The 27,542-nt window shown below is 40.8% G+C and overlaps 1 protein-coding gene and 1 long non-coding RNA gene across 9 annotated transcripts in view; one reads left to right on the forward strand and one right to left on the reverse strand.

The window, feature by feature from the left end:
* Window positions 1-1,752: 1,752 nt before the first annotated feature.
* Window positions 1,753-4,450, reverse strand: LOC138162720 (uncharacterized). The gene is made up of 2 exons (XR_011168698.1): window positions 4,326-4,450; window positions 1,753-3,317 (listed from the first exon to the last, which is right to left on the reverse strand). It is a non-coding gene; the product is annotated as an uncharacterized lncRNA (long non-coding RNA).
* OTUD7B (OTU deubiquitinase 7B) overlaps window positions 3,581-27,542 on the forward strand; it is a 76,239-nt gene continuing 52,277 nt past the window's right edge. For 3 of the 8 annotated variants that reach the window (XM_069090119.1, XM_069090124.1, XM_069090125.1), the window contains exon 1: window positions 3,581-3,745. The gene's annotated coding sequence lies outside the window, so the exon portion shown is untranslated. Of the gene's footprint in view, window positions 3,746-3,860; window positions 3,947-4,101; window positions 4,358-4,437; window positions 4,518-19,624; window positions 19,701-27,542 lie in introns of those variants that run through there. The other 5 variants (XM_069090126.1, XM_069090120.1, XM_069090123.1 and 2 more) reach the window with 4 other exon arrangements.

Genomic DNA, 27,542 nt, shown 5'->3' on the forward strand with positions numbered 1-27,542 from the left:
ATGCTCATGGATTCAGGGGTGTGCTAGTAAATGTTTTTCAAATGACTTTTAAAAAAATGTATCCACAATGCACTTTGAATTTTAATCTTCACTGACATTTTATCCATCACTTTCTTGTCTAAATAATTAACAAAACAGTAAATCGAGCCCTGATTTGTGCATTTATCAATTTCTCAAGTGCAAATGCCTATATGGAAAACTTAACTGGGTTCTCCCAAGCTAGTTTGAGCAGGTTCCTGCTGGTCATAACTGGACTTTAGCAATACAGGTCGAAAAAAGAATAGCAAGGAGGAAGAGATCACTTTTGTTGTGGGTGGTCAGGGAAAGCTTCAAGCAGAAGGTGAGACTTGAGGAGAGACACAATTCTGACAGGTGCAAAGGAACTGCCCCAAAGTGGATGACTGCCAAATTTTATAAGGTGCTTGTATAAAAAGGATAATCCAGTTATATTTTGAGAATAGTGAAAACACAAATCTGGTCAGAGCAGAGGATTTATTATATTGGAGGATTGTGGGACATATATAGTTGGAAATGCAGTTTGGGGGCAGATTATGGATGGTTTTTGAATTCTAGAATAAAGGATTTGGACTTTATACAATAGGCAATTGGGAATCATTAAAGGTTTGTGAGGAATAGAGATGAAAATAGCATTTTAGGGAGAAGTGTATAGGGTGAAATGGAAGGGAGAGGGCCTAGAATCAGGGGGAACAGCAAGGCTGCTGTTGTAATAATCTAGGTATTAAATGATCAGAGCCCAGTTTTGGCTAGTGCCTGTAGAAAGGAAAGGAAATTTGAAATATCAACATGAAAAATCACAAAAATTCCCAGGCATTGACAGCAGACTATCCTTGGAATTCTCTCTGGGTATCTGGGCTCCCCCTTTCCTTTACTACTTCTCCTATACCTGAGCTTTAAGGCTGATGGGTTCCCTGCTTAGTTTCTCCAGTAAATACAAAGCCCTAATTTTCTGACCTTTCCCTGGGTACTTTGGAAGCACAGAACATTGCTGTTCTTGAAGAAGCCGTTGGTGCTTTTTGGATTAGTCACGAAGAGCATTCTCTAGGAGTGGGGTAGAGACTTTCCCTACTTGGTAAAAAGGTATATGGCTTTATGTGCCCTGGTAGTGTTTCCCCTAATATCTCTATATTTTTTCCCTACCATTCTCCTGTCTGGGAGAAAAATACTTACCTATTGTGACCTCTTGCTTCTGAATTGCAGGTGTTTGGACATAGAGCCTGTGGACTGCATGTACATCACTAGAAGGTTGGGTTTGTTTTTTTTTTTCCCCTATTCTGGTTCTAAATGGAGACTCAGGAAAGAGAAGGGACTCCCCCAGTGGCTTAGGAGCTGAGCTGAGACTAGAACCCAGGTGGCTTGGCTTGAAGCCCTTCTGACCACACTGCTGCCCACATAGCCTGGGTGAACCAACAACAAGCAATTCATTGAGCAATTGCACAAATAACAATGAGTGATCATAGCAAGAAATAGGCACAAAGCAACTGCAACTCCCACCCGTCCCTGACATCGATTGCCCAGGAACCCTCTGAAAGTGTGACATCTTCAAGGTATTTACTGGGTGGCATGAAACTTGGACCAGCATCCCCTTTGGACTCACATCCCCAATCTGTACACACATTGGCAGACCAGGTTCTATCAGAATTCTAGGCTGAAACCTGAAGGTTACTGAAGTTTCTGATATACTTAGGAATCCCAACTTGTGTGAGCTCTATTGATTACTAGCTTGAATTAATTGGCTTTTAGAAAGGGTATTTACTAAGCAAGCATAACAAGGGCATTTGTTACAGAAACAAACTCCAAACCAGGGGAGCATGCAATGGTTCCTTCTATATGTGCTTATCAGGCCTTGTAAAATATGTCCCATTCCAACCATTGACAGCCACCCAAGTATCATTGTCTATGTATCAACTGATAATCAATCAATAAACATTTATTAAGTACTTACTATATGCCAGGAACTGTGCTAAGCACTGGAGTTCATGAAATAGCACCAGCACGTTGTGATATCTCAGTTTCTAGGCTTTTCCAACTGTCTGCTTTTTGGAGTTATCTGCTTCCCTGTTTCCCAGTCTTGCTTTGGAATTCTCATCATTTTAACTAGTAAGGAAGTTATGTATTATTTATTGCCTCTAGTACCCAAATATACACTTTGGATCTTTGAGGATGAGCAGATGAAGAAGGAAATAAAGGACATGGTGTGAGCAAGTCTATCATATATTTCACAGGGTGGGCTGGGTGGTGCTTTCAGTTTCTGGCAAGTAAGTCCATTATCTCTATGACCGATACTTCTTCGGAGTGGTAAACCCGGCAAGCGTCTCATAGTTCAGAAACCTGCAATTCAATAATCAGTACCACCTCCCTCCATCCCCCATCCCCACTCTTCCCCCCCCCCCCCCCCCAAGATGCCAGTAAAAGGCTCAGTAAATGTATTAACTGTCTTAGGTCAGTCTCCAAACTTTAAAACCTGGTGTGAATAAGGGGGGGGGGGGGCAGGGTTGAGGAACGAGCACTTAAGGCCAGCACTGCACTAAGTGCTTTACAAATATTATCTTATTTGATCCTCAAAAAAGTGCTATTTCACAGACTGAGGAAACGGTGGCCAACTGTGATGAACAGACTATAATGTCCACTCAGGGATTTCTTCCGTTCGGTCCTTTATCCACTGGAGTGCCTTGCATTGCTAAAACACAAAAGGAAGCTAGAACAAAGTATCCTTTGCACACACAGACTGGTACCCATTGGAAGCACCCCCAGGGGACCTGGGAGTTAACCTCCCCAAGCCCCAGCTTCTCCTTTAGTCGGGAGGACATCCCCTTAGTCAGGTGGGCCGCTCCTTAGTCGGACCCCGCAGGAGGCAGGGTTGGCTTAAGGTTTCCTAGACTAAGCTGGCTCGCCAGTTTTCATTTATTACCCGGTATAAAGCTAGAACCACAGTCAATGGTTGTGGACTGACTGCTGACTGCACCAGGTGAGCCGCACGCAGTTGTGAGGGGACAGGGAGGCTGACTGGGGACTGTTGCATTCTGGCTCACTAGAACATAATTCAGGTAATAAGCATTAATTTAGCGTGAAAAGCAGATGCCAGGAAGTTGGGACTCCTAGGACGACGTCTGGAATTCCCTTTGGCATGTCACTTTGTCATCACAGAGTATTCCTGATATGTCTGTTCGTGCACTGCACTGTACGAGATACCAGTCCACGGTCCCCAGCCTGTGGGAGCCAAGTCCCAAACCTGGCCGATTCCTCTGGAGCGTTAAATAACGAAAGGGCTGCGGGGGTCTTGGTACCGGTCCTTTGGGCTGGGGAAGAAGGAAAGGCGAGGACGGGATGGAAGATTAAGAGAACTTAAGAGAGCATCTACATCCCCTCTGCCCCCTCACTCTTCTCAAGCCCTCTCTCCCTCCCCACCTCCCCAAGCCCCAGCTCGCGGCCGCTCCGCAGCTACAAATAGGCAACGAGGGGTAGCCCAGCTCGCGCGAGTTAGAATTGGGGTCACGCGCGGGTTAACTGCAGGGCGGGGCTGAGGTGGTGGTAGCGGCCGCGATCGAGATGAGGGGGCGGGGCCTGGGGGGGCGGGGCCGAGCCGGAGACGGCTTCGGCCTCGGCCGCGGCGCCGGCCTCAGCGGCTTTAGGTGTCGCTACCAACCCACTCCGGCCGGAAACAGGCGCCAGTTTCCGGCCGGACGGTTGAGGAGTGGCTGCTACTGGGCCAGCCGCCGGAGTCGAAGTGGGTACCGGGCTCCGAGGGAGTGGGGAGGCGTTGCTAGTGGCGAGCCGGGACTAGCCCGTGAGGAGCCGCCGCCGCCAGGGCTGGGGGGAGGGGGCCGCCCGGTCCCGGCCGGGCCGGCGAGGAGGGAGGGGGGCGTCGCCGGCCGCCACGGTTTGAGGAGAAGCTGCGGGGTCCCGCGCTCCGCCCCGGCGACCTAGGGTAACGGAGCCCCCGCCCCCGGGACGCAGGCGGCGCGCGGCCGCCCGTCCCCTCCCTCCGTCCGTCAGTCCATCCGCCGGTCCGTCCGCGGTCGGACCCCCTCCCGCCCCGCCTCCCTGAGCGCCGGAATCCTTCCCCACCCCTTTGTCGGTGTGCGGGGGTGGCTGGGGGGGGGGGGTTACCCCTGACCTTCGCCGGGGCTCGAGCCTAACCGGGCGAGCGCGGCTGGAGCCTCTGGGCCCCCAACTTTGCGGAGCTGCCCCGGCGCTCCTGGCAACGAGCAGCCACTGCTTCTGATACACAAAACACGGCCCAGAGCGGCGCCCGCGGGGCCTTCCGTCCGCTCTGTCTGCCTCGGGCCGGCCGAGGGAAAACTTACCGGGGGAGGCTGGAAACTTGAGAAGCCAAGGGGTGAGTGAGTGAGTGAGTGGCGGCCGATCGCGGTCACGGGCTGGCCCCGGCTTGTTTACTGGCCCGCGGTATTTTTAGCCGGGCTTCATCCGGGCTCCGCCCCGGGGACCTGGCTTGTTGGAGCTGGAGGCGATCTGGCAGGGGGCTCCTCCTCGGAAAGGTTTGTTCTCTAACTCTTCCTGGAGTTCTCGGGAGGCCCGTGGCAGCAGAGCACGGACGAGCTCCCGAACTTTAATTTTCCCACATGTTTTTTGTAAACACCTTTTGTAAAGTTACTGAGAGTTGCCAGTAGTAGACTACTTTTCGTTTGTTTTGCGGAGGTCTCTGAAGCAAATAGCCTCTTCCATAATTGGGAGATTTCGTAGAAATACACAGTCAGTCCTTAGATACCCCCTTCATCAACCGCGAGAAACAGTGGTATGGACAGTTCAGAATGGTAATGCTCAATTTATTTTTAGTTTGGGAATGTTTTAAATTTTTAAAGAGGATTATCTTTCCTAATGTTACACTTAGTTTTAATGAGAAAATGCATTTTTATTACTGACGAATACTCATCCATTGATGGAGTTGGGAAAGAAAGTAGCTGGGGTGGCGAGAGGGAGCATGCCTGTAACTTAAACATGTCCCTGGGCATAAGCCACAAGTTAATAACACCAACAAATTAAGGAATTAACCTGTTCATCCTCCTTGTTTCTCAAGTAGTTGATAATTGAAGCTCGGCATCCAGCTTTATGCCTTTCTTTGTAGAAAAACATTGGGGAGTTAGGTACATTGTGGCCACGATAATGCCACCGTACAATGGGTTACAATTACAACAGAACTGAAATTGATAGATGAAATGTAGACAATTCTAGAGTGTCTGCAATATTTTATTTGCATCTTAGCCACCTCCCTACTTAATTGAACAATTGATACATATTAATCAATACTAGAAATAGCCCAAGAACAACATTTGAAAAGGGAAAGATATCGACAATATATATTCCAAATAAGTTTTGGATTATTTACCATTTTGGACCATCAAGCTCTTCATTAGCATGAATGATCAAGGGTTGACCACTTTGACTAATTTAGGCCCCACTGTGTACTGGAGTGGGGAAGAAGAGTTGGGGTGGGAGCAGACTGTTCCAGAGCTGAGTCAGTTACTCACATTTCTGCCTAAATAAGCTTGTCCTTTGGTTTAATGCCACAGATTCCTTTGAGAAAATGTAAATTTTCTGGTTACAGATGCTAGTGCTTTTTCCACCATACCATATTGTCATCCATTCCTCTCCAGTCTCTGACTATTAACCCCTCAAGCCCAGAATATTTAGATGCTGTTCCCTAGAATTAAAATACACAGTGAAATGAAACTTTTGGAAAGAACTTTCCTACCCCCTTACAGAATTATGTGTTATTAGGTGTTGAATTTAGTTGGATTTTGGAGGTGTGTCAGTCATAGCTGTCATTTGGGTGAAGTAAAAGTAAGAGTGCACAGACAACCTAAAAATTATTCTGAAAACTCCATTTTTTTCCCCTCCTGTTTCACTAGCAATGTTTTGAGAAACATAATATGGGGAGTGGAATGTGATTTTTTTTTAAGTCACACACACCCAGAGAGATTAGTAGTACCCAGATGCTTCATTTTTTGTGTGTGTTAGAGTTAGCTCAATTATTACTGACAGGCTCCATGACCTATTTATAATTGTGGCAGGAGCAAATCCCCTGGTTGAAATGCCTGTACTTTGAATAAACCTCAGCGGGGCAGGGAAAGAATTGGGATGAGGCTGGGCATATTTGTTACTAGCCTTATTCTGAGATATGTTGTTGGTGAATTCTATAGAATCCGAACACAATAAAAAGGGATACCTGCCCTTGTGTGGCTTTTGGTTTATTTGAAGAGACAGAACATGGCTTAATACTTATGGGACAGCATATGAATTGGTAAAACTTAGTGTAGTGGAAAGTGCTGAGGTAACTTATCATGAGGGGCAATAAGAAATGGATAGTTTCTTGGCTAAAATAGATTTTTTTGCCTGGGTTTTGGAAGACAACATAGATTGATATTCTAGGAAGGATATTCTAGGCAGAAGAAATGACATGTGTCAAAGTTGGTATGGGTGGGGATGAGCAAGGTACAATGGGGGAGCAAGTGAGATTGGCTAGAATGGAGGGTCTGATGGCAGATCATGGGAGGTGTGGGTGAGTTATGAGGAGAGGGAGTTTGGAAGTGGGACTAAGTTTGGATCTGTTAACATTGGATAATAGAGAACAATGGTAGGCCTGTGAGCAGAAGAATGATGTACTAAGAGTTCTGGTTTAAATAGAGAGGGAGGCAGATATATTAGGACCCATCTCCTCTCCTGAACTACTTTAGATGCAGAGAATCTTGACTGGGGCTTCAGTGTTCTCTGTGGAAACAGTTCGGTTTCAAGCAGCCTTATTTTACAAAAATCTCTCTACACCCATCTCAGAGTGATTTTTAACACATAGGGGATCCTAAAGGCTGTAACTAAGAGTTCCCCACTTGTGGCAAGCAAAACAAACAAACAAAAAGATCTATGTATATTCAACATTGTCTTCCTTGTTAAGATTGTAGGGGCTTTGTGGTGGTAGGCAATCCAGAACTGAATAGTGCAAAAAATATTTGTTTTGGAAAGCATTATAATTAAAAACCATAACACGTTTATATTTTTTTATGCTACTATTAAAATTTGAATTACCTGAGTACATACCATCTAATATCAGATGCGCTCAGGTAATTATCAACTCTTTTTTTCTCTACCAATCTATGTCTTCCAGAACCCAGGCTAAAATTTATGTTTTTCTCACTGCTCCTTATGATAAGTCCTCTTAGCATGGTAGCATGCTGAATAAGATAGGTAGAGGGAACTTGCAGTTTTCTTTATAATGATGTAAAATCAACAACCCATCCTGTGGATAATTGAAATTTTACTATACTAAGAATGCTGGTGAGGGACATGTCTTATTCAGTCATTTTTCAGTCCTGTCTGACACTTTGTGACCCCCCACTTGGGGTTTTCTTGGAAAAGATACTGGAGTTATTTGCCATTTCCTTCTCCAGCTCATTTGACAGATGAGGAAACTGAGGCAAACTGTTAAATGACTTGCCCAGGGTCACTCAGCTAGTAAGTAAGTGTCTGAACCCAGATGAGTCTTCCTGACTCCAGGCCTGGCACTCTGTCCACTTCGCTATTTAACTGCCACACGTTTTGTGGTAAAACCTTTTGGGGTCCATACTGGCCTTTCAGCCTTTTAGGCCCTAGTTTTTCATGTGTATAAGCCAGAGTGACTTAGTCACAAAGTCAAGAACCTCTCAGGATTGCACCTGTCTAATGAGAATTGAGCTGGTTTTTTTTTGTTTTTCTCCCCCCCCCCCCCAAGACTAGTATCTAAAAGAGGGGATTAAAGAACCAGATTCAATAAAAATTCATCAAGACCTTTCCTTCTGGGGTAATTATTTCAAAATTTGACCAATTTTTTTAAAGGGAAAAATTAGCCCCTTAAATCTAATAAAATACTGTTACCCATCTTTCAGCAAGAGTTGACCTGAACATACCTGACCTCATAATTGTTACCAGAGCTGTGTACTTGTGATGTCATTAGCAAAAGATTATGATTGACCTCTTGGATGAAAACATTGTCATCTCCCTTGGACTCTCAAATTCAGAGACTGAAAAAGACTGGGTTCTATTCCTTCCACCTACTCAGGATCATTCTTAACTGTGTGTGCTATAGGGTTCTGTCTCATCCCTTTATTTTCTCTAGGAAATAGTTTGCTTTCACTTATCTGTGCTAATAGAGGGGAACAATCAATGAACAAATATTTAGTAAGGACCTATTATGCACTGGTTGAGTGGTGGGGATAGGAATACAAGTATAAGATACTTGTAAAAGACAAAGTCCCTAACTTCAGAGATCTTATTATGAAAAGACAAATATACCGGAAACAGTCAAATAATTCAAGAGTACACAATGAAGTACTTCCGTGAAAGCTTCTTGAAGAAAGTTTGAGCTAGACCTTGAAGAATAAATAGAATTTGGATTCCAAGAAGGGTGAGCATTATTAGATGGAAGAGACCATGAGGGAAGGTGTGGAAGCAGGAATTTGCATTGCAGTTAAGAAGTTGGCATCCTCTAAGGGTTTCATTGGGTAACATAGGGAAGTAAATTTGACGAGATGTGTTGGGACAGTGTTATTGGGAGGGGTATGGGAATGGTGAAGCTGAAAGCCAGACAAAAATTTAAGACCGATATGATAGGAGAGAGGGAGAATGAATGGTGGTGACAGTGATAGAGAATTAGGGAAGTGATTTGGGGGAGTTTGTTAAGATGGAAATGAGATCAGTTTGGGATGTGTTGATTTTGAAATAAAGGTATGATACTTATGGGGAGATGGCAGTGGTTGGAAATAGAAGACTAGAGTAATCCCAGACTGGAAGTACGGAGAAGCAGTATATTGAGGTGCTGGTTGAAGCCATGAAAATGGAGTTCTATCTAGATGGAGAAGAGCAGAGAACCTGGGATAGTGATGCTGATTATATTCATAGTATATAATCAAGGATCATGTTGATTTTTGATATGCATGTTGTGATTTTTAAAAATATTAATTTCCTTATTTAATATTTGGCTCAGACTGATAACCATCTAAAATTTGGTAAGCACTTAAGTGCCTGGAACTGTGCTGTTCATGGGATACAAGATAATCAAGTATGTTTGCATTTCTTTCTGCACATACAAAGTGTCCTAGTGGTCTAGAGCAACATCAGGAAAACCCGGCATCAAAGTACAACAGTTGAACATTGGTTGATAGAGATGGAAACTTTTTTAGTGTGGTCTCACTTTTAGGACTTAAAAATGGTTCATGCCCCTCCTTGGGGCTTTGCAGGCCCTAATCATTTCTTGGTTAGCCAATTATAATAGTTATAGATTCTTAATTGGTCTTCTGCTCCCAGGACCTTCCCTCTACAAAATAATAGGCCTTACAAAGAAGTCTGACTGACCTCTTTGCTTCCCTGCTCAATAACCATCTGTGGCTTCCTGTTGCCTTAGGAGCAAAATACAAATTCCTCAGCTTGGCATTTGAGGCCCCATAAAATTTGACTCTGTTACCTTTCTGTCCTTATTATGTAATATTTCTCTTAATGCATTTGAACTACTAGCTGTTCCTGAAATAGATTTGCCATCTCTTTCCTGGCTTTTTTTGTACAGGCTATTCACCATCCCTGGAATGTACTCCTGGCTTTCTCTGTTCCAGATCCTTTATCTCCATTCTGACTTAGCCCAGGGGGCTAACTCCTACACAAAGCCTTCCTAGAACCCTTTGGTAGTGAGGGCCCTCTTCCTCTCCTGCGTAGCACAGTTCCTCATGTATAATAATAATCGAATTTTCTCCCTTGCACTGATCTGTGTCAGTTTAGATCAGTCTCCCCCATCCTTTATGAACACAACCTTAAAAATGCTTTTATTTGGGAATAATCTTCCCATCTACTTTTGTTGAACCAGTAAAGATGCATTAATGAATTAATCCTGTCTCGATTTAAAATTCAATTCAGCAAATGTTTGAGTGCCTTACATGTGCAGTAATATCTCATTTATACAGTATTTTCAGGTTTACAAAGCATATATGTAATTATAATCCTGTGAGCTAGGTTGTGTAAGAATTATTATGTTCTTACAGGGAGCTCTGAGAAGTTAAGTGATTTGCTAGCAGTCACATGGCTAAAACAGTGACTGACTTGGGAAACAAACTTTGGTTTCATGCCTCTAAATCTAAAGCTCTTTCCACAATGCCAGTGCTGTCTCTTGACGGTGCTCTGTCCTGGGCTTTTACACAGATGAATTGGATAGAGAATCTGCTCTTAAAGTGTCTGTTATCTAATAGGTGAGATAAAATATGAACAGATAGAACTACTGAATGTGATTACATTCCTATAAAAGTACAAATAAAAATACTTTGGAAGTAGAGTAGGGAGAGGTTACTTCCTTCTGGAGGAATCCAGGAAGGCTTCAGCAGAGGAGGTGGCATGCAAGCTGGCCCTTGCATACTGGTTATCAGTAAGTGTAGGGCAGGTTGCTGGAGGGGCAGGAGACTGCTGAAGTATTCCAGGCACAGTAGATAGGACTCTGGGGTACAGGAAGTGCAAGGTGTGTTTGGGGAACAGCTCATTTTAGTTTTGCTGGAGCATAGGGTTCTTATAAAGGGAAAGGTGAGAGAAAAAGCTAGAACACCAAGTTGGGTCCACAGCCTGTAGGGGTTTGGTTTGGGGGTGTCTGGCAAAGAAATTTAGACTTTATTGTGTAGGCAGTGGGTGAGGCATGGTACATTTATGAGAAGGGAAATAATAAAATCAGTGTCATTCTGGAGGAAGAGTATTCTGGCATCTATATATAGGCTGGATTGAGGTAGGGAGTTCTGTTAGGAAACAGCTGTGATACTCTAAGAGGTAAAAATTCATTAATTTACCAAGCACCTGCTATGTACAATGCTAGTCCTTAGAAGTAAATACCACATTTGGATAAGAACTCCCTGAGATACAAATACAGGTAACTATAATAGAATGTTATATCAATGCATTGGGGCAAAACCAAATACTATGTGAGGTCAGAAGGGGAAGGAGACCTTGGGAAATCAGGAATAAGAATTTGACATCATACGATATAAGGTTTGCAAAGTGCTTTATATCCATGCCCATGAAGCCATCTCCATAGCTTCAATTCCCGTTTATATGTAGATGACTCCCAAATCTTCATCTCTAGCCCTGACCTCTTTTTATCTGAACTCTCCTCTCTAAACACTTATCAGATGTTTTAACCCTTATTTCCCACCAGTACCCAACTCAACATATCTAAAACCAAATTTATTACCTTTCCCTCTGATTTTGGTTTTTCTTCTAATTTTTATTTTTGTCACTGGTGCCTCCACTCACCAGGTCTCCCACATTAGAAATCTTGGAATGAATGTTGACTTTCCTCCCTTGTTTTTTTTATATATCCAATTTGTTTCCAAGTTTTGTTAGATTTATTTTTTCAGTATTGTTCCTACCTTCTTTGTTCCAGTTGTCACTATCTAGTGGTATGTAGTACCTCATTATTATCTACTGTAGTAGTCTTCTTACAGGGATTATGGGTACCAACCCCATCGTTCATATTGCTGTCAGATGAATCTTCTTTAGGTAGGCATTTCTTCTTCTGTTCAATAATTTTCAGTCACTTCATATTACCTACCACCATCTGCCTTTCCTATTTCATCTCAATGATATGAGATTGTCAAGGAAGAGAAAACAGAGAGAAAAGAGGCTGATTCAGATTGTTGGGGAACACATGGGTTAAGCTATCAGGAAGATGAGGAGCCAGGAGAGCACACAGAGGAATAATAATTAGAGAAATAGAAAAATCACTAGGAAAGTGGTGTCTTAGAACACAAGTTCAGAGTACAGTGATCAGTAAAGTCACATATGATAAGAGGGGCAAGTGGTAAGAAAGAAAAAAAATGCTAGAGGATTTGGTAATTGTCACCCTGGTGTTAGTGACCTTGAGAGATCAAGTTTGATAGAGTAGTTGGTGGTGGTGATGGTGGAAGCCAGATGCAAGGGATCTAGGAGAGAGTGTATTGAAAGGGATACCTTTTTCTTAGACAACTTTTTGGAGAAGTATAGATAGCAGTGAAGGTTTCAGGAGAGATGGGATGGTAGCTGAGTGAGGTAGAAGGGTCTAGGAAAGGACTTTTAGGATTCAAGAAACCCTGAATGTAATTGAAGGGAGATAGAAAGGAGCCATTGGAGGGATATTGGAGAGGGGAATGACAGCTGGATAAGGTCCTGAAATAATTGCTAGCATTTTTGTAGCATTTTAATGTTTGCAAAGTGCTTACATATATTATTTGATCCTCACAACTACAATTTGAGGTAGGTGTTATTGTGCTATTTCCTCATTCTACAGATGAGGAAACTGAGGCATGAAAAAGTGAAGTCACTTACCCAGGATCACATAGTAAGTATTTAGTAGTATTTGAATGCAGGCTTTCCTGATTTCAGACCAGCACTTTTCTCTATTATACCATGCTATTCATGTCTTGAAAAGGAATTCAAAACCGAGGTAGAGGGATTGTCAATAGTGAGGAGTCCAGGGATACCTCTTCTTCTGGAATCAGAGAAAAGAGAGAGTGGGGAGTGTTGAAAAATTTCCAGGAATAGTGGAGGGAAGTTAAGGAAGCTCAAATTTGATGGACTTAATCTTTTTTAAAAATTTATTTATTTGTTTACTTTTAGTTTACAACCTTCAGTTCCACAATCCTTTGAGTTTCAAATTTTCTCCCCCTCCCTCTCTTCTACCTCCTTCCCCCCCATGGCAGCATGCAATCAGATATAGGATCTGCAAATACCTTCACATTAAACATTAGTCAGGTTGTAAAGAAAGATTATAACCTATGGAATGAACAATGGGAAAAGAGGAAGCAAAACAAGAGAAAGAAAGAGAGTAGGTAGTTTGCTTCAATCTGCATTCAAACTCTGGAGTTCTATCTCTGGATGTAGGCATCTCTTTCCATCATGAGTCTTTTGGAGTTGTCTGTTTATAACCTTGCATTGCTGAGAAGAACCCAGTCTGTTAAAGTTGGTTGGACTCAGTGAATTAGAAGGCTAGGTAATCTATTGTGGGGGTGTGTGGGTGCTTGGAATATGTGTGATTTAGAAATTGAAATGAGAAAAAAAAAGATCTGAAACAAACCCTTTGGAGAAGAAGATAAAGGTACAGAGGGCCTAATAAGTTTGGGTGGTAATGGAAAGGAGAGATCAGTTTGAGAAATATCAATCAAAGAGGTTGCTGTTTGCCTTCTTATTAACTCCAAATGCCCAAATAAGGTCTCCCTAATGTGGCCTTGTCAGTGTGGGGAATAGATCTATCCTGAAGCTATATGACTGATTGGTGCTTGGGTTTGGGGTTTTTGTTCTTTGCTCCTAGACTGAAATCTTTCCCTTTAATCTGTATGTTTTTAGGGAGTATCTTTGACATTGGGCTGGTGCATCTTATATTAAAATAAACAGGATATACTAAATTGGACTATGATTAAAAAACTTTATGTTTGCCTGATAATGTCTGCCACAGTACTTACTCTACATCTCACTTTCCTTAGTTTGGAAGTTTCATTAGTTTTTTGTTGGGGATGTGGGAAGGGGCAGTTCTGATTTTGATGTGCTGGCTGAATTGCAAGTATATGTTTTGATCATATGCCTCAATTTCTAATACTTGAAAGTACAGAAGAATTAAATCCATGTCCTTTGGCTTCTCTTGAAAGACCTAGTCACATCTAACAGTGAGGCAGGGTGGATGCCCTGCAGGTACACTTTCTAGATGTGTATTAGTCTTAGTGGCATGTACCTAGGCTCTGATTAATGTTTCTTCTGGAGTTGATCAAAATTGTCCTTGGAGAAGGGTTTTGTTTTGGACACTATCTATTTTGGCTGGCTGAGCTACCAATTCTTAATTCTTTCTTAAGTGGGCAAGGGTACATTGTGTGTGTGTGTGTGTGTGTGTGTGTACACGTGTACTAGGGGGTGGAGAATAATTACTCAGAATGAGTCATTCTTATCTGTAGATGGTTAGATATCCTTGTCTTTGTCTTAGAGTACCTCACATATATCTCCTGATATATAGGAATGATGGTTATCATTCTACTGAAATATCCAAGTAGAGGTGGAAACTAGAATTCATATACTTTCATTTTGGTCAGTCTCCTCTTCTGTATAGATGTGTACTAGATATTAGAGAAATCCAGAGGAAGGAGGAAGAGAGAGAGACATGGTTTCTGCCCTCAGAGAGTTCACAGACTAATGAAGGAAGATACAGTCCCTAATCTTGAGGATATACATACCAACATGAAAAAGAATACTCATAAAGCAACAGCAGTAAGTGCAAATGATTGTAGTGGAGCTATGTATTTAAGAGTTGGAAAGGCAGTGAGTAAAGGCATAATCAAGGAAGATTTCCTGGAGGAGGAGGTGAGACCCAAGCATTTCTTGGGGAATGAATGGACGAAGCAAAAACTGTTACTGAGTTAGCAGGTGAACCTGATAGATGACATCACCTCCCTAGGAGAATACACCTGAGTAAGGGTGTGTGGGTGGGTGTGTGAACTGGGAGTGGATAGGCTCTTGGGACATTGAGAAATCTGATTTTAAGGTAAGACTCACTTTATAAGCTTCTCCTCTTTAAGGACCTAGCACCTTCACTGAAGAGGTGGTGAGAAACAATAGCCAGACTATTAGCATTTTAAAAAAATTTCTGAAAATCAGGAGTCCCAGAATACTAGTTTTCTAGAAAGTGGTTGAGTACATATTTTTGCTTGCATACTGCCCTGCTTTTTTCATTAGGGAAGAATCTAGGTTGTTACTCAGCAAAGCTATTGTTCAGATTTAAATTCTGGTGTATTGTGTCCCTAATGTTGCTTCATGTTTTAAGAAACCTTCTGGAAGAATGTGTCCTGTATCCATTCTAGAGAAAATAAAAATAAGCATAAATGACTCTATTCGAAGGAACAGAGGGGGAATAATATGATGAATTTTTAAAAAGTGAACAATCTCAATTTCATTCATACTTAGAATTTGGATGTATCTTATTTTTAAAAATAACAGCAAATTTATTTTCCTAATTGTCTGGCCAGAACTGTTAAAATTAGGGTATATTTGTTAACCACATACAGACTGATGGTTTTGGATGTAATGTGTGGAACAAGGTGGTATTCCAGGAAATATTGGGCTGGCAGGGGGAAGTGAGCATGGGATTGTACATTTATTGTGAATAATACATGAAAGTTGTTTAAGAATTGGCTAATGGTTTTTCAGTTTCTAGTGAATTGGCATGACTTCATACCAACCTTTACCCTCCTGTCTATTATTGATAAGCTAAGGCTATGAAAGTCATAAAGAATCTTGTTTGAGGTTTTTTGGGGAGTTTGATAGGAAAGAGAGCCTGAGTCTTAAACTCCTTGTTCTGGACTAGAAACTTTGGCTAGTCTCCAAAGCTGATTTGAAAACCTATTGCAGTAGAGGTGAGGGGACAGGGATCAGAGACTGAAGGGACCATGGCCGAATAGAGGTTTAGAGGGGGAAAAGCAAACAGAGGGATATTTCTAGGGTGGTGTTGAGGGGTCAAGGGCCTGGATGTATTGTGGAGTTGGGTCATACTTGGGGTAGACTTAGGTATAAGAATGAAGGAGGTTCATGCAGTCTAGTTAATTCTGCTTTCCAAATTTGGCTTCCAAATTTGACAAGTTTTCTAGGACACTTTCTATTAACTCCACACCATGTACTTTGATTTTGTAGTCCCTCTTTCTAGTTCTAACAAGCCACTTGTGAAATTCATCAGACAGAACCTGGCAAATTATAGTCCTCTAATTGAACTGATGGTGTTATAAAAGAATCCTTGCTTTGAAAAGATGGGGTTCTTTGGGGAAGTGCTACTCCTGGCCCCTGGGCAGTTTTTAGTGATAATTAGCTATTGACAGAAGAAGAGACAAGCTAAGTGCTTAAAGCCAAAGTGTTAGCAACCTTTGCCAGTTTGTGGGATTTGTGGTCTGATTGTGCCATTTACACTCCTTCTAAGCCTTCCTATCCTGTGCAACTTTTCTCTCTTCCCGAAAGTGCTTCATGAGAGATCTATCAAATTCCTCTAATCTTGTGAGCTTTTATTAATTGTCTACTGCATGCAAAGCATAGTGGGGCCAGGAATTAAGGATAAAGAAACAAATTGAGTAACAGTTCCTTCCCTTAAGGAGTGTAAAGTCTTCTGTGCAATCAGTCAACAAGTGTTTATGAAGCACCAACTATATGTCAGACCTCTGATAAGCATTCAGGATACAAGTACAAAGAATGAAACAATCCCTGCTTACAACATGTAAACAGATGTGTATATTCAGGATAATTTGGGGAGAGACAGTACAGGTGTGAGAAAGTTATTCAGTTCAGCTATGGGGACAGTGGTGCAAAAGCTTGGTGGCAGGTGGGAGATGGCCTATCATTTTTGGGGAAGTGTGTGTGTGTGTGTGTGTGTGTGTGTGTGTGTGTGTGTGTGTAAGATGAAATACACCAGGAAAGCTAGGCTAGAACCTGATGGTGAAGGACTTTAAATGCCAGAGGAGTCATATTTTATCTCAAAGAAAAGGGAAGCTACTTAAGGCTCTTGAGCAGGGGAGTAACATAGTTATACTTATGCTTTTTAGGAAGATTATTTTGGCAGCTTTCTTGGAGGCTGCTTTGGAGAGGAAAGCCTGGGAATAGAAAGTTCTTTTGGGATGTGATAATTTAGGTAGGAGATAAGGGCCTTAATTTCAGTGATGGCTGAGTGAATGGGGAAAAGGGTATAGAAATGAGGTGGCTACAGGGGGGAGCACTTTAAGAGATAGCTCTTGCCCTTTTCTGGTCCTCTATCACTTTGATGATAGCCTTTGCTCCGCTTCTCCCACATAAATCATTGTTGATGGGATTTACTCATGCCTTCCGTGTGTCTCCACAGTCTTTTGGGTAACTTAAAACTCTTTATTCTTCAAGTAATGAGGCACTTGGGGACTTGGAACCATGTAGCATAGAAGAAGATGGTTTTAGAGAGATGGGACTTTGTTTCATGGAGAATCTTGTGAGGCATGGGACTGGGGGAGGGATCATTAAAAGCATTGTGCTGTTTCCTTGAGGTAAGCCAGTATGCTCTCCTATTAAGTTTTAGGCTCACTTTAGCCTCTTTTACACACACACAAACACACACACAGAGTCTGTGTCCCATAGCCTCTTTTACACACACACATGCGCGCATACACACAGAGTCTGTGTCCAATCGGTACTTAGATGAAGTCTAATCTAACCTAATGACCATGTTTTAAGTCCCTACTATGAAGGGGATACTCATCCCTGCCCTCAGGGAGCTTAACATTCTTTTGGGTGGGGATAGTATATAAAGGATTAAATATGTACATGCTTATTTGAAGAGGAAAGGGCACTAACAAATATGTTATTACCAGCCTATCTTGGCAGAGGGAGGCCCTTCATTTATGACACAACTTTCCCCTTGAAATGACTGTATATAGTATGGAAAGGGAATATTTCATTTCTCAAGGAAAATTTTTCTTGCTGTCTGTAGCCTTGTTTAGTCTTGTAAGGCAGGAGTTCTTAACTTTTCACTGGGCCTTGAGTCTGGGAGACTTGAGTTCAAGTTTGACCTCTGGTTAGCTGTGTGACCTTGGGCAAATCCTTTAACTTGCCTTTGTCCTCAGTTTCCCAGCTGCAAAATCGGGATAATAACAACACCAACACACCAGATTTGTTGTGATAATCAGATGAGATATTTTAAAAGTGCTTAGCGCAGTGCCTGGAGCTTAGTAGATGCTTAATGTTTTTTAGATGTTTATTTTCTTCCTTCTTTCCTTTTGACAACCTGGTAAAGTCTACCTCCTTCTTGGAATGTTTTTAAATACATAAAATAAGATACATAAGATTACAAAGGAAATCGATTACATTGTAATTATGGTTATCAAAATATATTAAAAAAACCAAACCCATACCTCACAGATCCCAGGTCTTTAAAGAGCTCATTCTCTGGGGAGATGAAGGAAATGCTACCAATAACCAAATAAATAGATGACTTGGTCCTTTGGGAATATAGAGTCCATTGAGCTACACAGAATACAAAAATAAAAGTATATAAAAACAAAGAAAACATTTTTTCTCTATACATAAACACCTGAATATAGGTTTCTTTTGTGAAATCTTTCTTAATTCCCCTCAGCTATAAGAATGTATCCTTTGAACTTAATGACTTTTAACTTAATTTTCAGAAATTGGGATAGGGACTAGACCTGTACTTTCACTTCATTAGCAATTTCCAAGTGAAGAAGCTTCTGCTACCAGTATGTTGGCCTTTTTTCTACCACTTAATCTTAGACTGTCTTGCCTCAAGCACTGAGAGGTAACTTGCCCATGGTCATAGCAATAGGATGGGTCCATGGCAGGGATTGGCTCTGAGGCTAGCTTTCTATCTGCTAGGCATTTGGCTTTCTAAAAAATTTATTTATTTTATTTTTACCTGTTTATTTCTCTTTCATTCTTCATGTTTTATTATATGTGCACATCTTGTCTTCCCTACTAGACTAAAGATTTTAGAAGAAGAGGAGTAATAAGACCCATGTTCAGATGCCAGTCCTGCCACTTACTGCCTAGGGAGCCTTTGGCAGTCATCACTTAACCTCTCTGACTTACTTTCTTCATCTGTAAAATGAGTGGACTGGACTAAATGACTCCCTGTGGTCCCTTTTGGTTCTATATGAATGATGTCCTTTGTATCCCTCCGTGGGACTTAGGACAATTCCTTGCTCACACTAGACACTAAAGTAGTAAATTTTTAGTGAATGAAATATTTCCTCTCTTAGTGGCAAAAATTAAACTATTTCACATTTAAGTGCTTTCCTCATTGCAACACTGTGTTAGTGTAAATGTAATTATTTCCATTTTACAGATGAGAAAATGGAATCTCAGACAGGTTGAGTGACTTGCTCAGTTGTACAACATACATTAGAGACAGTACTAAAAACCAGACCTCACTCCAAGTTCTGAGTTATTTCCATTATAGTAACTTCACATTCTAGGAAATATTATTATTATGCCATTTGTGGTGGTACAGTTTTTTAGTAACACAAAAGTAATTTATGCTTGGCTTTGAAATAGGGTTCTACACAAGTAATATTATCTTGACCCTAATGGCTCTCACCACAGTTTGGGCAGTGGAAGGAAGGAGGCTTCAAATAATACACAATATTGATAATCCACTCATAGATTTTTATCCAAATTTTGTTTTTTGTTGTTCGGTAGTTCAGTTGTGTTTTTGACCCTATGAACCATAGCATTTATCTTCTACTATCTCTTGAAGTCTGTCCAAGTTCCAGTTTGTTGTTTCCTTGGTTTCCTTGATACTCTCTATCCATAATCTTATCGTGTGCCGTCTCTTTTTCCTTTTGCCTTCAGTTTTTGCAAATTGACTATAAATACTCCCCCCCCCCCCCCACACACACATCCATATTCATGCAGAGTTTGCATGACCTGCTTTGGCATGTGGATGGCTTCGTGCTTTTAGAATGAAGAGAATTTTATTTCTCTTTCGTTGTCTCCGTGAGCATTACTTGTCCACTTGCAAGTTGTTTGTTGTAGCACACTGGTGAGTAATATGTGTCATTAACATTGTAATACTATGATGCTGATCGCAGTGTTTCATTTCTTTTTCCCTTAGTCCTCTCTGTTTTGATTGTGTGCGTTTGTGGACTCTGACCAGATAGACTGGCTTATTACTGCTCATCCTGATCAAGGTAGATGGCTCAGTCTCCTCTTGGTATTTTGTATTCAGGTAAATGGGGACTAGAGGAAAGTTCCCTACCTCATAACCTTCCATGAAGTTTTCATCTTTGCCTTTGTTTCAAAGTTGCCTGTTTTATCATTTAACCTGTGGGAACCAAGAGAGTAAGTGTTGTGGGGACTGTACTGAGGCAGTATAACCTCTGTGGTCATGGAGTTTAGTAGGTATTCTACCCAAGCTGAGTGGGTACCAGCCTGGGGTGGGGGGAAGAGTCTTTAAATGTGTGTGAGACTTTCTTTTGTGCACTCATTTACCTTGTAGAAAGCATTTTACATTAGCCAAGTTCAGTAGTGGGGATGGGGCAGCTAAGAGTGTCATGCTGCCATACATGTAGTAATAGCCTTTGGATATTGTCATTGTATTTCCTTAGGGCAGTCTTTTTTATTATGTGGACAAATATTTACTTAGAACGTATTATGTATAAGGTACTATCCTGGGTGTTGTGGGGACAATATAAATAAATGAAACATGGTTTCAGGGATGGGGGAACCTATGATCTTGAGGCCACATGTGGCCTTCTAGGTCCTTGGGTGTGACCTTTTGACTGAGTCCAAGTTTTACAGAACAAATTAAGGGGATTTGTTCTGTGAAATTTGAATTTGCTCGAGGACCTAGAGGTGGCCTCAAGGTCGCAGGTTACCTACTCCTGGTATGCCTAGAATATCACCTTAATCTGTTGAGCTAATCTGGCCTCACCTCCCATACTCTGAGAATAGACTATTTTTAGGAGGAATCTATGATTTTGTTTTGCTGGAGTGAGTCTTTTTCCCATCCACTTTGATAAGATGAAGTTCTTGGTTTATTGTTAATGATGGCTCAGACTGCCTATAATTCAGGCCCAATCAAATTTCCTTTGCTTTCTGACCCTCAAGTAGTATGAAATGTCTGTCTGTAAAGTCCTATTATCTATTTTTCCAGTACTTCACCTAAATAGAGTAAAGTATAGGCATGCAAGTTCCTCTTTATTATCACAAAAGTTTGTTTCTTGGATCATCGTCAGGACCAATACTTTTCAAACTTTTTTTTTCCCATACGATACAGTATTCTTTGACACAAGTGGCACACTGAATATTTTAAATTGGGAGACTAGAACATGCATATGTGATTGCAGGTATAAGTTCTGTCCAGTTATGTGCGCTTAGCAAATGCTGTTGCAAGTTTCACTTTGATACAGTTCATGTCATACCAATGTAGTCGAGTCACACCCTTTGAGAAGTACTGTTTTCAAGACAAATTATTCTGTCTGAGTGGGACTAATTCCAGATATCAGTAGAACATTTATCATGTGGTCTGTGCAATAATCCATACTTTTTGTACTTTTATGGAGGGGAAAGAAGAAAAAAACTGCTGACTTAGTAGCCTAGCAAAAATGGGAATTTTCAGGGCATATTTTATGCCATTCTTTATGGTAGAAAGTTTGAAGAATGCCATATTCTTTCCCTTGGAAACTTGGTGCTTTAAATTGAAAATACCTGCCTGTGAAGGAAACAGCCCCTTCTAATTTGTTGTCTATATCTGTAAATATAAAATACGAAGGCTGAGTAGAATCTTAGAATTTTGGATTTGGAAAAAACTTAAATATCATCTAGTTCAGCTCCCTTACTTTATATATGAAGAACCTGAGGCTCAGAAAGGCCAAGAGCCCACAAAAACATAGCTTGTTGAGGTCAGAACTGGCATTAGGACAAATCTTATAACTAGGATGCCACACCTGCAGCTGTAGGCTTTGCACAGACATAAAACAAAAAAGTACCAGTTCATTACAATGGTTACTCTGTTTTCTCAGGCAATATTTTGCAAAAAGAAAAAGAGTATTTTGGTTGAAGTGTGTGATTAGGCTGCAAATCTGATGTCATCAGAACCCTTTATTCTTGATTACCATTTAGCACAGTATGGCACATAGTGATGTGCATGTGATGCTTAAGAACTGGGTTCTTTCTGTCTCTGTCTCTTTTCTTTTTCCTGTTCTCCCTTTCTCACTGTCCCTCATGGAAGGGAACTAATAGCATATTTAAATGATCAAATTAAATCGTCAAACTTTAGAATTTTCATCCCTATAGATAACACCATTTGTGTGTTTTCTCTAGGAGGGTTAGCAGAATTCTGCTGTGCATCCTTCTAGTAGGGGTAGATTTGACATTAACAGAATATTCATAGGGGAGTAAATCTGCATCTAGGTCATTGTGGCCTTTGTGTTTGGGTTATAGGTATCCTTCTGGTAAAGGAAATAAGGGCTTAGTAAATTTTAAAACACTGTATACATGTGAGTTGTTTAATGTTTAATGTTGCTTTCCGTACTAGTAAAGTAAAAGATTATGTGAATGTGATGGCAAGGTCTTTTGACCCTTTCAGAGTCTTTGTCATTATGTTGATCAAGAAGAAATACATTTTAAAATTTGGCTTTTCCTTTCTTTTTCTTTGTGTAATGAATTTGATTGTGATTTGAAAGTGCTAATAGAAAAGAAAATGTAAAGACTAATATATCTCATAGCTTTGTTTACCTCTCTACACTTAAAAGAAATGAAGCACACAACTCCGACATCACTTGTCTTTGGAATATATTTAATGATTTTTCTTGACAACACATTTTCCTTACTTTGCTCTGTTACTGCTATTAAAATGAATTTCATTTGTTTTGAATACATTAGCTGCTGTCAGCAAAAGAAGGCTGATAGATTTTCTGGTGGGGGGAGGAGGAAGACATACTGGGATTAGAAATTTATGAGAAATGGGCTATAGTGAAAAGAGTGCTGGGCTAAGAATCAGGAGATTTGGCTCTGTCCCCAACAAGCTATGTTTGGTTTTAGCCATGTCAGTTAACTTTTTGGGTCTCAGTTTCCCCCTCTGTAAGTTGAAAGGATTGTGCAGTACTGTCAAGATCTGCGACTTTTTAAGGAAGAAAACCAGTGTATTGGTAGTATTCTTAGTATGTAATTTTTTAGAGCTAAGTCTTATGTATACACACATTCATTTTAATTGATGTGAGAGGCAACCATCAAAGGAAAGGAAGCGCAAATAGATTATCCCAGTAGGGGCTCTTGCTGTATTTTGGCGGTTGGAGCAAAGGTGAGATGAGAAATATTAAAGATCTAGCTTGGTTTGGAAATCCAGAGTCAGTAGTCGTCATTCCCTGCAGATTAATACACAGGTACAAATTAATTGATTTATTTGGACTAAAAGAAACCAGAGTATAAATGTACTTACAGAGCCTTTTGAAGCCGAGGATCCCCCAGGATCTCCCCAGCTCCTTGGAGCAACTAGGGACCACCACACTACACAAAGTACTGTCTTGGATTCAGGAAGATCTGAGTTCAAATCCAGCCTCGGATACTTACTAGCTGTGTGACTCTGGGCAAGTCTCTTGACTCCTTTCTGCCTCAGTTTCTTCATCTGTAAAATAGGGGTAATAACAATAATTACCTTCCAGGGTTGTGAGGATCAAATGAGATAATAATTCAGAGTGCTTAGCGCAATGCCCGGCACATAGAAAGTGCTGTATAAATGTATTTTTTTTCCCTTTCTTCTTTCCAAATTGCTGAGACCTAGATTATGTGATCTTTAAGGCACCTTGCTGTTGTAAAATTCTCTGGTTCCTGAACAGACTGACTTCCTGCTAAGACCTGGAACATAGTAGGCACTTAATAAATGCTTGCTAATTAATTAATTCCTCTTCCATCCCAGGATTCTGTCTCATAAATAACAATGCCTTTCATTTTTGTTTGTCTTTATAGTTTCAGAAGTTCTTTTGCATTCACTGTTGATCAAGCAATAAGCATTTATTAAACTTTTCCTTTGTGCTAGGTCTTGTGTTCAGTGTTGGAAATAGAGGTGCAAAAAATCTCACAAACCCTACTTGGAAAGAGCTTACATTCTAATGGGGATGGCAGCAAGTATTTATGTAAATATATGCAATAGAAATAGAAGATGAATTATTGCAAATATGCACAGAGTGCCCTGTGAGGAGAGAGGACAAGTATTGCCCTCATTTTACAGATGAGGAAGTATTTAGAGAGATTAGGTGACTTGCTTATAATCACAGTTTTGTGAGTGTCATAGCCACCACTCAACCCAAATCTTCTGTTTCTGGTTTAGAAGTTGTTGTTGTTTGACTGGATAGTAGGATTTTTTTGAGGGGGGGCGGGGCAAGGCAGTTGGGGTTAAGTGACTTGCCCAGGGTCATACAGCTGTATTGTTAGACTGGGAAAAATATCTAATGAGCCTGTGAATAAGAGCATATCTAAAGTCCAAAATGCTATATAGTAGGAAGTTTCTGTCTCTTTGCTCCCATTTAAGAAGGGGAGAAGGTGAGGGCAGATGAGAATAAATAGTTCTTTAAAAACAGAAATGTGTGGTCCATGAAGCACCCAGGGTCAGTCTGACTTGCATGTGCTGTATGATTGTATCCAGTTAGCCTTGATTATTCATGCTGGTTAGGCAAATTGAGGATAAGTAAAACCCATAAATAAATTATACACTTGTTTCTGATATAATAGATACCTTAGTTATCCATATTGTGGAAGACAACTACATAATCACTATATATTTATGGACTGTCCCCTCTATTAAGAGCACTGTGTAAGGACTTTGGGACTTAGAAGGTGTGCTTTCTTCCTATTCTCAAGTAACTGGTGATTCCGAGTAATAATGGATAAATTGATAAATGTCTAATAGTTCAGAAGATGAAGAGTTCAGCTGAGATTATAGGCTCATAAATTCAGAGCTGGAAGAGATCATAGAGATTATATACTCCAACATTCTTATTTTATAGATAACAAAACCGAGGCTCAGAGAATAGGAGTTTCCCAGGTTGCACAGGTTACAAGAGGGAGAACTGAGATTTGAACCCAAGCCCTTAGATTTCGTATCTGGTTTTTTCCTTTGTATTGTGCTGATGATCAGAGAAAGCCAGGAAAAATAGAACTCAAACTGGACCTTGAACAATGGATAAAGCAAAAAATGATGTATATTTAGTTTTGAATTGCATTTGAGAATTTTTTTTTTAGCTTTTTGGAGGGCAGTTGGGGTTAAGTGACTTAACCATAAGTCACACGGCTAGTAAGTGTTATCAGGTGTCTGAGGTCAGATTTGAACTCAGGTCCTCCTGACTTCAGGGCCAGTACTCTGTTCACTGTGCCACCTAGCCGCTCCACATTTGAGAATTTTTGAGGAAAATTTACCTTTCTAATTGCATATATTTTAGACTGCTATTAAACTTGGTTTATATCCTAACAATATGAGGTAATGATGAGGAGGAAATGGTTTAGATGTGTGTTGGATGGTAAATGAGGGGAAATGAGCCTCATGAGATGAAAAGAATATTACTGCAGGGGACATATAATAAATATATGTAGATAGTGCAGAGTTGATCACTAGTTGATTTCAGTCAAGTAGAATGTAAGCTCCTTGAGGTTGAGGACTGTTATTTTTGTCCATATCCCCAGCACCCAACACGGTGCCTAATGCATGCTTATTGAATTGAATTTACTGTCTCCTCTATGCTCCTTCATATCTTTTCATGGTGATGTGAGTAGTGAAATGGCCCAAAGAATAGGGAATGTGGAGATAGAATAGACTCAGGGGAACTAGATAACCTAATGATTAATTTTTAATCCCCTGAATTAAGTTGTTGTTGGCAATAGTAGGTTTATTAGAATTCAGTTAAATATTTATTAAGCACTTAATATTTGTAAGGCACAGCTCCAGGGCCTGGGATAAAAACCTGCAGTTTAAGAAACTTACAGTCTAATTGTCGGGTATGGCATATCCGCAGTTATAATATAAGGTAGATTGTGATAGGATGCCAAGGGCCTTAATGAAAAAGTGCTCTAAGGAAATTTGAGAAGAGACTATGTTCAGTTGTAGATTCAAGTAATTCTCTCAGAAGGAAGTGGCACCTGGTCTGTGTCTTGAAAGAAGAAATAAATGTCCATAAGTATTGATCAAGAGGGATGGCCTGTCATTAACAGTACCTTACCTTTATTTGTGTAGTGCTTGATAGCCTGCAAAGTGTTTTTAAGTGCATTATTTCATTTGATCTCCTCAACACCCCTGTTAGTTATGTGGGGGATAGGGTGATGTTATTCTTATTTTACTTGTAAGGAAACTGAGGCTGACACATTAAGTGACTTGATCAAGATCACGTAGCTAGAAAATTATAGAGCTAGGGTTTGAACTTTGGTTTTCAGTTTCATATGATATGTTTTTTCCTTTTCTATCTGACTATCTAATGGTCCTGGTTGCTGAAGAAAAGAGAATAAAAATGTACTGTATCTGATAAACTGGTACCTTGGGCCAGACCCCAAAATAAACATTAACCCAATATCTGTTTCTGTACAGTCTACTGTTGTGCCAACATCATAATAACAAACTTTCCTTCTGGCTTCCACCACACAAGCTTCTGAAGGTCATATCCATTGTGCAACCCATCCAAATTATTAAAATTTCCCAAATAACTGTCATCCAAGGAACCTTCTATCAGCAGCTTTGAAAACACAGTTGCCAGTACAAAGAGGTTTCTGTCTACCACTCCCTTCCCCATTCACCACCCCCAGACCTCTTGTATTCACATTTGACTCTTGTGGGATATGGCAGATGGATATTTGCTTTGCCATTTATGCAGCTGAAATAAGCCTAGAAATACTTAGAAAACACTAACTCTTTTCCCTCTTAGTTAAAGACATTGCCCTTTATCGGCCTTACCAGTGTAGCACTGATGGAAAACTGAATATAATTAAGACAATCACAGAATTTGAGAATCAGAAGGGACCTAAACAGCCATCTAGGCCAACCCAGGGTTTGGGATTATGTTAGAAATACATAATGTTGTCTACATATCCAATCTAGAGGACAAATCACCTTCCCTTTGGCTCTTTTCGTGCTTTTCGGGGACCTTCTTTTTGATGAAGCTAGGTGACACAGTGGATAGAGTTCTGGGCCAGAGTCAGGAAGACCTGAATTCAAATCCAGGCTCAGATACTTATTTGCTGTGTCACCCTGGGCAAGTTCCTTAATCCTAATTGCCTCAGTTTTCTCATCTGTCAAATGAGCTGGAGAAGGAAATGGCAAACCACTCTAGTATCTTTGCCAAGAAAACTCCAAATGGGGTCACAAAGAGTGGACATGACTGAAATGACTGAACAACAAGAAGTGTTAGTATCATCATTACTACACTCTGCAGATGAAGAAACAGGTTCTCAGTGTTTCATACCTACTAAGTATCAGAGACAGGATTTGAATCTATGTCTTCTGTCCCCAAGGCCAGCACTTTTCTGCACCGTCTCATGTTATCTCTCGTCATCTGGGGAAAAAATGATGTTGTTCCTCTTCCCTGATGGTTTTGTTTCTGTGATTTATGTGGCCTGGACAGTGGTTATCCTCTTACTCACTTGCAAGTAGATTAAGAATAGCTTGAAATATCCAAGAGCCCTTCTCTCTTCTCACTCCCAGTGTGGGCGCCTTGGCTTTGACATCATGTCCCAGAGGAGTTGAACATTTGAGAATTTTGGACACTTGCAGTTTTGGTTCTTCACTGAGTTGTTGAAAGCAGTTCAGCAGGCATAAATGCCATATGTCTACATCAAGGGAAATGAAGGACTGATGACAAGTGTGGAGGGTACATGGAATGTTGCTGATGATTTCTTAGCCATTTTAGCCCTACTGTGTTGCATTTGATAAAGTTAGCTCAAAATGAGCAACACTGTGGACTGGTTATAATTTTGAATCTTGAATCATCTTTGTGCACTCAAGGTATGCAGATTGATTTTATTGTTAGAGTTCTGTCAGAGGTGGTAGCACA

Source organism: Petaurus breviceps, unplaced genomic scaffold (genome assembly GCF_028583685.1).
Source record: "Petaurus breviceps papuanus isolate PSGF00001 unplaced genomic scaffold, PetGlider_PUasm1.0 186, whole genome shotgun sequence".
Classification (NCBI taxonomy): Eukaryota; Metazoa; Chordata; class Mammalia; order Diprotodontia; family Petauridae; genus Petaurus; species Petaurus breviceps.